We start from the raw sequence: 12,090 nt of genomic DNA, 5'->3' as shown, positions 1-12,090 counted from the left end.
TGGTATTTACTTAGATGATCCACCAACCTTGTGGTGTGACAACCTAGGGGCAACTTATTTATCAGTTAATTAGTTTTACATGCTCGTACTAAGCATGTAGAACTTGACTATTACTTTGTTAGAGATCGGGATCGGCAAAGACTCTCAAGGTTTCATTTGTGTCTAGCAAAGATCAATTGGCTGACATTCTCACAAAGCCTTTGTCAGCAGCTCGCTTTCACATTCTTCGATCAAGTATCACAGTTTCACAAGTGCCATTTGGATCGAGGGGGACTGTTAAGGAAGATCACATGGCAAGCATGAGACCACCACATATTGTAGGAACATGTAGCAACAACACATGCATCACAACAAATAACAAAGATGCACAATAGAGGAAAAAAAAATCATCCAGAACTCAGAATAATATTCTTGAAAGACAGGTGTCAACAAATACAAGAAAAGTGAAAAATTAGTTACTGTAAATATTGTCTATATGTATGGATGTAAAAGAGTCAAAACTATGTAATGAAAACAATACACCAGGAATGAAAGTTGTTTCACACATTCTGTCAAGCATATGATATGCATAATGAGAATTAATCTCATTAAGCTACATAATGAAAAAAAGAATTAATAGAAGAAGGGTGCGGCTACTATGCCGCCCCATGTTGACCGCTAGGCATACCACCTAGTGTAAATTTTTTTTTTCCTTTTCACATTTTTTAATACATTTAAATATTTTTAAAAAATAAAAAAAATGTCAATACACTTAAAATCACTTCTTTAATCACTACGTAAAAAAAAATTTTTTTTTGCCAAGCGGTTAAATGAAGCAGTACAAATGGGTGGGCAAAATAGGGTTTATCATGTAAGAAAGTGCTGTTTTGAGGGCAGGCATATCCCGCCGTTAGGAAGGTGTCTGCCCATTGCTCGTACTTGCAAGTCAACGCAAGGCCTAAGATGCGGTCCGCAAAATGACGCCCCAACTACCGAAGGAAAATAAATAGCGTGCGGTCTATAAAAAAAGGTTGGGTTGAGCCCCGACAACATGTAATACTAGAGCAAACTGCAAGGGTGTGATAAAATTGATCGGGAAAGAAAAAAGAGAGATTGTCACTGCAAGTAAAAGTATGGCGGAGGAAGCAGCGCAGCTTGATGGTGAATACACGCAGGATGGAACACTGGATCTGAAAGGCAACCTAGTTCTTAGATCCAAGAGAGGTGGATGGACTGCTTGCTGGTTTGTTGTTGGTAATTACTAATTATTAACCTGATCTCTCTCTCTCTCTCGCGCGCGCGCGCACAAGGCATAGAATCCTGGATTTGGCTATCACTCACAAACAAGTCCATATATGTACCTTTTAGGATATACACGTACGCGTGTTAGGTTCCTTGAAACTTGAAATCCAAACAAGATACTCACTCATCTTTTTAGAGGTAAAAGTGACAAACTTACAGATACAGCCCACTCTTCCTGCAGCTTAGTTACCTCTTGCCCTTGTCTGTGCCATGCCTCCATCTTCCTTTGCCGGCCGTAATAATTAAGTATGGGTATCCGTATATTTTCATCATGTTAATCAGATAGGATTATATTTAAGAGCTAAAACTAGCAGCTTAATTATGATCACCTTCCTTTACTTATTTCCATGATCAAGAACGTACGTCATATAATCACTTGCATGGATTGGAGTAAATTCATGTACTTAATATTCTTGGAAGCAGCTTTGATATATAAAATTTCTCGACAGATACTGCAATTTTTCATGATTGAGTTTTGTGGTAAAAAACAGATTTTTTGTAGAAAAAATATTATTCCCACAAAATTTTGTCGTGAAAAGTTCGTGGGATAAAACTCATGCATGTATGGAGATTAAACTTAATTTTCCGACTATTTTTCTGATGATCTTGATGAGTTGATCATACGCATGCATGCAGTATACGAGGTTTTTGAGCGCATGGCCTATTACGGAATATCCTCCAATCTCATTGTATATTTAACAATAGTTTTACTATGTACAATTAAGTTTACGTACTAATCTGCATATTAATATTGTTATCTTTATATTCTAAATTTAAATTAATATTATTTTTAATAAAATATATTTTCTAATCAATTATATTGAATTAATACACGGAATCGTTTGTAACTAAATTTTTCCATTTAACAAAGAAGCTCCACCAGGGGACTGTCACTTCAGCCAACAACGTCACTAATTGGGTTGCGACTATTTGGATGACTCCCATTTTAGGTGCTTATGTCGCCGATGCTCATCTTGGCCGTTTCTGGACTTTCCTCATTGCATCCATAATTTATATCTCGGTGTGTAGTCTTCATTAATTATCTTGCACTATATCTATTTTATTATAATAAATGCCTATCTAATTGTGAATGATAATTTTTATTATTTTTCTGTTAATTTTTCATATTTTTCTGTTAAGTTTTGTTTTATCAAAAAGTCTTTAAAATTCTTGACCATTTGATGTGTAGCTTTCTTGTAAAATTTAATGAAGGATTATGTTTTACTAAAAAGTCCTTAATACCCTTGACCATTTGACGTATAACACTCTTGTAGAATTTAATAAATGATCATGTTTTATCAAAAAGCCCTTAAGAGCCCCACGGTGCACATAAATTGATGTCTATTTTTCATGCTTTTTTATGTCATTTTTGTTCTGATAGTATACTCATTTTTCTTTTTTTTTTGTTTCAATTTTTTTAAATAAAAAATTAATAATATTTTATATAGAGAGTAAATAGTAAATAGATAATCAATATGGATGCATACCAATACTCATATTTTACTGAAGTTTAGATTTTTTTTAATTTTTATTTAACTAATGTAATATATATATATATATATATATATATAGTACTACTCAAATATGAGAAATAATCAAAGATGACGATTGATCATGGCCGTGTACAAGTGTTAAAAATATCATTAATGATATTTTCTTCGATCGATCGGAAAATTCTCGTTTCTACTTAAGCTGGCAGCAGTTGAAAGGTGAAAATTACAGCTGACATTATTATTAATAGTACTTCTAGTTTATAATTGTTACAGGATATCTATATATAATTAATATGATCACAACTTGAATGTTGTCTCTTTATCCATCTTGATCGGTTAAATTTACGGAACGTTAATGTAAAATTTTCATTTGTCTCAAAACTTTAAATTAATGAAAAGATGTAGATTTTATTATTTATTTGATATCTTAACATCTTCCTTTACATGTGAGCTAGACTCTCATTTAATGGATAATCCAATACGTGTAATATTTAATTAAATGAGATAAAGTGTAAAGTCAGATCAGTTTGAACGTATCTCAAAATATCTATTCTGATACTATATAAAATTACCGTTTATTTTAAAAATTTAAACTGATAAGAAGAAATAGATTGTATTATTTATTTTATATCTTAATAGTTAATGTCTTTATCCTAGCTATCTTCATCGGTCAAGTTTACAAAAAGTGATTTTCATTATATTGTTATTGAAATTATTATAATAATAATATTATTATTTTGCAATATCTTGATAGTTAATATTTCTCATCATTCCACATTTTTATTGTTTTATTATAAACAGCTGCTGCGCTGCATTATACGTTTTTGTCTTAAGCTGACGTCTTGGTTTGAAATCATTATACCATTATTAGGAAAGACAGATAAAATATTTAGTAAAAAACTATTTTGTGTTTCTATGTCAAAGACGAAATGATTTTTTTCAAAGAATCTTAACAAAAGGTTAATTAGAGAAATAAAACAAGGATTTCACCGTCATTTGCAAATAATTTTAAATAATAATCAAGGAGATGCAATCCAAAGAAAGGCCCGGCCCCCTCGGCCTTATTTTAGTTCCAATCCACGTTGAACGTGGTCAGTGAAAGTAGATAAAAATTAAAAATTAAATAAAATATTATTAATATATATTTTTTAAATATAATTTTTATTTTAAAATTTTAAAAAATTAAATTATTTATTATATTTCATATAAAAACTTAAAATAATTAAAATAATTATATAAAATAAAATAAGAATAAAATAATTTAAACTGTATAACCAAACCAAACCTAAGATCTCAATTCGCTCGGAATTGCAAGCTGAAATTAACAATTAGGAGAAAGACACATAAAATATTGTTTGATCATAAATCACGTCCATGTGGATCCAGATAATATTGACCTCACACGCTGGCTTTCTCCCTCCGAATTTCATCTAATTGTAATTTGGATGGTTGCTAGTTTCAGTTACCGTACAAGTCCGCACGATAACGATATCTTACATTTCATTTACTATTTTTTTATTATTCAGTTAGTTTTTTTTTTCTTTTTACTATATGAATTTGGATTAAAAATCATAAAACATGACAACCTTGCATGATTTAGAAAAAAATAAATTTAATCAATTAATATAATCATGTAATTTAATTAAAAATAAATCTAATTATAAAAAATAGCATTTGAGATTTTTAATCCAAATTCACAAAGCAAAAGGAAAAAAAACAAACTGAGTAGTAAAGTATTAGTAAAGTAATAATAAAAGAAGTGTAAACGTATTATTACTCATATATAAAACTAGTAATTAGTATAGAGAATTTACACTGCTATTGATTTGTATTTTGAACTCACACAATTTCTATTCACGTTATGTATCTTTATACAACCCAAGACCCTTAATTTTAGGCATTTCAAAACTATGTAACTGAAAAGGAAATTTACAATCACAAAAAAACAATATTTACATAAATAAAAAACTGATCCTAGAATCAGGGAAGACACAAAATTTGGTGACAGCTAGGCTTGAGTTGGCACTCGGTTGGTTTCTTCAATTTCCTTGATACGCCCCCGCAAGAACGGGCTACTATCAGATAGGTCGATCTTGTTTCTCAAATGTTCTGTCCTTTGTCTAGAGAGTGGCTTGGGGAGTAAATCTGCGAGCTGGTCATTAGTGCGGACATGTCGAACATTAAGAAATTTTTTTTCAACCAAATCTCACACAAAGTGAATGGCTATTTGGATGTGCTTCATTCTTGAATGCTGGACAAGATTAAAACCTAGTTGTGTTGCGCCCAAATTATCACACAAGAGTATAGGTGGCTGTAGTAATGTAAACTTCATTTCTTGGAGTAAAGATAGCAGCCACATGGACTCTGCTGCAGCCGTTGCTAAAGCCCTATATTCAGCTTCTGTTGATGACCGCGTAATGACACGTTGCTTTTTAGAGCTCCACGAAATGGGTGTGTGACCAAGGAAGAGAATATAAGCTGAAGTTGATTTTCTATCATCCAAACTACCAGCCCAATCAACATCTGAGAAACATGTGAGTGCTGGGTTTGATGTTTTTCTTATATTGATGCCGTGAAAAATGGTGTTATTCAAGTAGCGCAACAATCTTTTAGTGGCTGTCTAGTGGGTCTGTGTGGGGCAATGCATAAACTGGGATAGTTTGTTCACTGCAAAGTTTATATCAGGTAGAGTCAAGGACAGATATTGCAATGCTCCAATCACCCTTCGGTATTCGATTGAATCAATGAATGACGAACCATCTGCCAGCTTTAGAGAAATCGAGGTAGAGAGAGGAGTGGTGACATCCCTAGCTTCATCCATACTTGTTTTAGCTAGAATGTCTTGGATATACTTATGTTGGGTTAGAAACAAGCCTTCTTTGGTAGGAATGAGCTCAACACCGAGGAAAATATGTAAAGATCCCAGGTCTTTGATGGAGAATTTCTGTCCAAGTTGATGAATAATGCTTGCAACAAATGTCGAGTTATTTCCGGAGAGAATCAAATCATCAACATAGACTAAGCAATAAGCAAGTATGGAATCATCATGAAACACAAATAGAGAGGAGTCGGATTTTGCATTGATGAAACCAATTGCTAACAGTGCTTGTTTGAGAGCAGAATACCAAGCACGAGGTGCTTGTTTAAGGCCATATATTGCCTTTGTAAGACAGCAAACATGATTTGGTTTGTCTGGACTCCTGAGACCAGGTGGTTGCTTCATATATACCTTTTCAGTGAGATGCCCATGAAGGAAGGAATTATTGACGTCCAATTGCCGTAGAGACCAACCTTGCATAACAACAAGAGTTAAGACAGTATATATGGTGACTGGTTTTACAACAGGACTAAACGTCTCTTTGTAATCTAGTCCTGTCTCTGATTAAACCCTTTGGCCACGAGCCTGGCCCTGAATCGATCTACAGATCCATCAGCAAGCCTCTTAATTCGAAACACCCACTTACAGCCAACAATATTACAGTCATTCAGAGGGGGCACTAGTTGCCATGTATTGTGACGCATTAATGCAGTCAACTCAGAGGACATGGCATCACACCATCTTGAATCAGTGAGTGCTTCAATAACACTCGTGGGTTCCAATGAGGGTGGAAGCGGATGCTTAGTGACTACAAAAGATTTTTTTGGCTTATAAATATCATTCATTGATTGGGTAGTCATTCGGTGAGTGCGCACTACATCATTTTCAGAACTAGTGGGTGCAAGCACTTCTAATGGAGAAATTTGGCTTGAAATCAAGGTAGGAGAAGAGAGGGTACTTACCTGGAGAGGAGGCGGTTTAGGGGATGACCCACCCTCAGAAAATGGCGAGACTTTGGCACCCAATTTCGGAGATTGAGGGGGTCGTAGTGGAGTCAAGATGACTTGCGGGAGTAATATCGGTACATAGGAGTTTGCGGCATCGGATGAAGGTAAGATGGGGACGGAAGTTTTAGGGTTTGATTTCTGAAAAGGGAAGGTCCCTTCGTGGAAGATGACATGCCGAGAGGTAAAAAGTTTTCAGGTATTGGGCTCAATGCAGAGATAAGCGTTTTGGGATAGAGAGTAACTCACGAATGTGCATGGTTGGGCCTTGGGCTCAAGTTTATGCTTGTTATAAGGCCTAGTTAATGGATAACATAGGTAGCCAAATTGCTTGAGTTTGAGATAATTTGAGATTTGTTTGAACAATTTTTCAAACGGTGATTGATTGTTCAAAATTGAGGTTAGGGGTGTAAAACGGTCGGTCTGGACTGGAGAAACCGTCCGGACCGACCGGTTCAGTCCGGATTGGTCCGGATTGGTCTGGATCGGACCAGACTGAAAAAATGCATGGTTGGGTCCGGTCTAATAAGTAGGAGAATTTCGGTCTTCGGTCCGGTCCCAGGGTGGAGATTTCTCGGACCGGACCGGACCGACCGAATAAAAAATAAAAATAAAAAAATATTATATATATATTATTTATATAATAATTGTACAAGTAACAATATAAAATTTTAAATATGTTATTAATACTTGTTAATTTTCTATAAATTAACAATATTTTATATATATATCTTTATCTAACCTATCACTATTAACAATATAAAATTTTAAATATGTTATTAACACTTGTTAATATTTTATGAATTAACTAATATATAATATCAATTAGTTAATTATATAAATTAATAATGTAATTTTCATCTAATTTATTATCATTGACCATATAAAATATTTTTTTATTGAGTTTATTACATAATCCACATTAATAAATCACTTAATTTAATTTAGTATTTTAAATAATTTTTTTATTAATTGATTTAAAAAAATAAAAAAAGGGAAAAAAAATTAGGCCAGACTGATTGGACTGGACCAGACCAGATCGATAACTATCGGTTCGGTTTGGTCCCTATGGGTATTCGGTCCGGTCCGGTCCAATGATGAACCAAAAATATTCGGTCCATCGCTGGACCGGACCATTTGCACCCCTAGTTGAGGTGGGCATTCTATTTATGAGATAGGCAGCAGTTTGAAACGCGTATGGCCAATAGGAGAAAGGCATGTGAGCATCTGTGAGTAAGGTGAGACCAGTCTCAACAAGATGGCGATGTTGTTTTTCAGACATACCATTTTGTTGTGGAGTGTGGGGAGCGGTTGTGTAATGGCTAATCCCATGAACGGAAAGATAAGATTTGAGTCCAACATATTCCCCACCATTATTAGAATAACGACTCTTTATTTTGGTGTTAAACTGATTTTTCACAAGATTTCAGAATTGTGACAAGATTATTTGAACATTGGATTTATGAGTCATAGGATAGAGCCAAATGTATTAGGTATAATGGTCAACAAAAATAACATAATATTTTGAACCATCAACACCAATTTCATGAGATGGACCCCAAACATCTGTGTAAATCAATTCCATGGGATTAGTGCTAGTGAGACCATGAGAATTAAACGGTTAACGATGAGCTTTATTTTGAGAACATGAAGTACAAAGAGATAAATGTCCATTTTTATTGGTTGGTAAAGAAAAAGCATGAATTAAATAATGGACTATTTTTGACAATGGATGACCAAGCCTTTTGTGCCATCCATCGGCAGTCGTGCGTTCATGAACATAGGCAACAACATGTTTGGAGTTTTGTGGTAGATGCTCCGGAAATGGGTACACTCCATCTTCACATTCGCCTTTGAGTAGTGTCGCCCCCGTGATCCGATCCTTCACCAAAAAATAAGTAGGATGAAATTCAAGGTAAACATTGTTATGCTTGGTAAAGTGGTGAACAAAAATGAGGTTTTTCTGAATTGTGGGAACACAAAGGGTATCAAGTAAATGAAAGACACGATTAGACGATGCAAAAGATAATGAACCAATATGAGATACAGGCAAACCTGATCCATCACCAATGACCACCTCATCAGTACCATCATATTCAGAATTATTTGACAGATTACAGAGATCGGTGGTCATATTGTGAGATGCTGCCGAGTCAACTAGCCACTTTTGATTTTTTCCTTGAGAAGATGCGGCACAGTTTGCAGTGAATTCGACTGAAGGCATTTTTGGGCAATTTTTCGCCATGTGGTCCACTTGATCACACCATTGACACTTGGGCTTATATTTCCTGTAGCCCGAATTGGAAGGCCCTTTTTTATTGTGCCCATTGTTGCTGCGTGGCTTGTTGAAGGGAGTCTTAGGGCTTGGTTTATGCTTTCCAGGAGCATTTCCTTGCCGATGAGATTAATTTGCAGTGGGAACAAATGTTGCTGCCGATTGATTCTCCAGCCGCCGAAGGTAACTCTCATGACCTACAAGGAGATAATGTATTTCTTCAAATTTCAAGGATGTCTCACGGGCACGAATGGGTTCCGCAATTTCTCTAAATTCGGGACCCAATCCATTGAGGATGTAAAGAGTTAAATCATCACCCAAAACAGGATGATCGATGATTGCGAGTTTGTCAGCAATCACTTTGATTGCTTGAAGAAACTCAATAACGGTGCGATTTACACGATCGCTCAAAGTCAAATCCTCCTTGAGTTGCATTGCACGCGTTCATGATTTTCCCGCTTATAAGCGGGTCAGTGTTATCCAAGCCTCATGAGATGTTTTGTATGCAGCAAGAAGGGGAGTAATAGTGATGGAGGTGGAAGCAAGAATGGCGCGAAAGATGAGTTTGTCTTGGCGAACCCAGTGGGAGTTCGCGGCTTTGGAGGTAGCAGAGTTCGATGCATCAATAGCAGGGCATTGTTTGACACTAGTGACAAAATCAATGAGATCATAACCAGTGAGCAGTGTTTCAAATTGAGCCCTCCGCTGAGAAAAGGTAGAAGGGGTGAGTTTTTCGTTGATGGTGGTTGCGGCATTGATGGTGATGATGGGTGAATCATGGAAGGCACAAAATCTGGTGACAGCTATGCTTGAGTTGGCACTTGGTTGGTTTCTTCAATTTCCTTGATAATTAGTACTTGAAAAGAACACATGCAGGAATTTTTATGAAGCTAAAAGTGGGAGAAAAAGATAGGCAAAGTCTAACATTGGTTGCTTTGTTATAAACAGTGACTGATTTCTTCAAGTATTTCATGGCTAAATTGGCAGGGGATGTCACTACTCACACTAGCGGTTTCACTCCATGGCCTAAGACCGCCTCCCTGCGTAGAAACTAATGTGGAAAATTATAAGAAAGTCTCGACATTACAGCTAGCTGTGTTTTATGGTGCACTATATACCTTAGCCTTGCGAACAGGTGGAACCAAGCCCAACATCTCCACCATCGGGGCAAATCAATTTGATGATTTTGACCCCAAGGAGAAGGCCTTTAAGCTGTCATTCTTCAACTGGTGGATGTTCAGCATCTTAATTCTTTGGGACACTCTTTGCCAATATAGTTCTTGTCTACGTACAAGACAACGTAGGATGGACATTAGGATATGCGCTTCCGACACTTGGACTTGCTGTGTCAATAATAATATTCTTGGCTGGCACACCCTTCAATAGGCACAAGGTGCCCTCGGGTTTCCATCAAAAGTGTATCACGCGGGAATCAACCATTTGTATGATTCTTTGATAGAAAGAAATTACAAAAATGGTATGTTGCTACCATTTTTTGAAATGATTAAAGATCACCGAAGTCATGTCTAAACTCGACGATTCAAGGAAATGATAAAGAATTATGGAACAAGTAAATACCATTTTCAGTTGTCTCAATAAATAGATCATAATGAAGAATCAAAAAAATTCTAAAGGAAACAAACAAAAAATGCGTGGTTAGAGACCGCTCAATAAACGAAATGCCTAAAGGTTTTTTTTTGGGTTATTTGAGAGTCCCTTCACAAGGATGGCTAGGGTCATTGTGGCTGCCACAAGAAAATGGAGGGTGCATATCCCCAATGATCCTAAAGAGTTGTATGAGCTTGACTTGGAAGAGTATGGGAAGAAAGGAAAGTTCAGGATTGATTCCACACCGACTTTGAGGTATATTAAAATATTAGTTTATTCGCTATACATTTATTCTCAGGTCTCAATCGAGATTAATTCACCCGTCCTGATATATTTGATGTCATGCATGCAAGCAGGTTCCTTACGAAAGCCTCTACAAAAACTGGATCCACTAATCCATGGTTGTTATGCTCACTGCTCAGTTACACAAGTAGATGAGACCAAACAAATGTTGAGAATGATCCCAATCTTGGTTGCTATGTTTGTACCGAGTGCAATGATTGCTCAGATCAATACTCTTTTCATCAAGTAGGGTAGCACCCTTGATAGAAGTATTGGCAGCTTTAAAATCCCCCCGGCAAGTTTAGCTGCATTTGTTACTGTTTCCATGCTTGTCAGTGTTGTGTTGTACAATCGGTTTTTCGTTAAGATAATGCAAAGGTGGACTAAAAACCCTAGAGGTATCACTCTTCTTCAGAGAATTGGAATTGGCCTCGTTTTTTACACTATGACTATGGCAATCGCATCTCTTACCGAGAGATACAGACATACTATGGCCAAGGATCATGGGTTAGTTGAAAATATTGGAGGACAAGTACCTTTGACCAAACTTCCTCAATTTGTGCTTATGGGAATGACCGATGCGTTTTTTGACATGGGGAAGATTGAGTTCTTCTATGACCAAGCACCAGAAAGCATGAAGAGTTTGGGAACTTCCTATTCCATGACTACTCTAGGAGTTGGGAACTTTCTCAGCAGTTTTCTTCTTTCAACAGTTTCTCACATCACCAAGAAGCATGGTCACAAAGGATGGATTCTAAACAACTTGAACGCTTCTCATATTGATTATTACTACGCATTTTTCGTGATACTAAACATCCTGAACTTCATTTTCTTCTTGATTGTTGTTAAGTTCTACGTATACAAGGCTAAGATTTTGGATTCAATAAAAGTGCTTACAGAAGAATTGAAGGGATGACAGTCATGAGAGTCTCTATTAATTATTAAGTACCATGAGGAGTTGAGGACATAGATCGATCGGGGATGGAGTGATGCGGAAGAATATGAGCCATATAGATCAAGTCAAAGACAGATATTCAACATGTTGAAGGTTTAAATAAAAGCTTTCTTTGTGTACAGGCCTTTGATCATAGAGCTAGCTCCTATATATTGGTATAGTTTTGTAATGACCACTCTCATATTATAATATATAACCACGTAATTCTATGATATGCATATAATAATAGAAGAAGAGAAATTGATACAAGATAGATTAAGATCATTTGTGTATGCAGAATGGGTACTGGAACTATCTAGTATATGTGTGTGTGTATATGTGTGTGTATGTATATATATATATATAATATAATATAATAGGAGCCTACCTATTCG

The 12,090-nt window shown here is 35.8% G+C and overlaps 1 pseudogene; it reads left to right on the top strand.

The window, feature by feature from the left end:
• Positions 1 to 1,065: 1,065 nt before the first annotated feature.
• On the top strand, positions 1,066 to 11,677 carry LOC121266465 (annotated as a pseudogene).
• The last annotated feature ends 413 nt before the right edge of the window (positions 11,678 to 12,090 follow it).

This window comes from Juglans microcarpa x Juglans regia, chromosome 1D (assembly GCF_004785595.1).
Source record: "Juglans microcarpa x Juglans regia isolate MS1-56 chromosome 1D, Jm3101_v1.0, whole genome shotgun sequence".
In the NCBI taxonomy this organism is placed as follows: Eukaryota; Viridiplantae; Streptophyta; class Magnoliopsida; order Fagales; family Juglandaceae; genus Juglans; species Juglans microcarpa x Juglans regia.
Note: the sequence above shows the minus strand (reverse complement) of the source record. Positions and strands in the feature narration are given on the sequence as shown.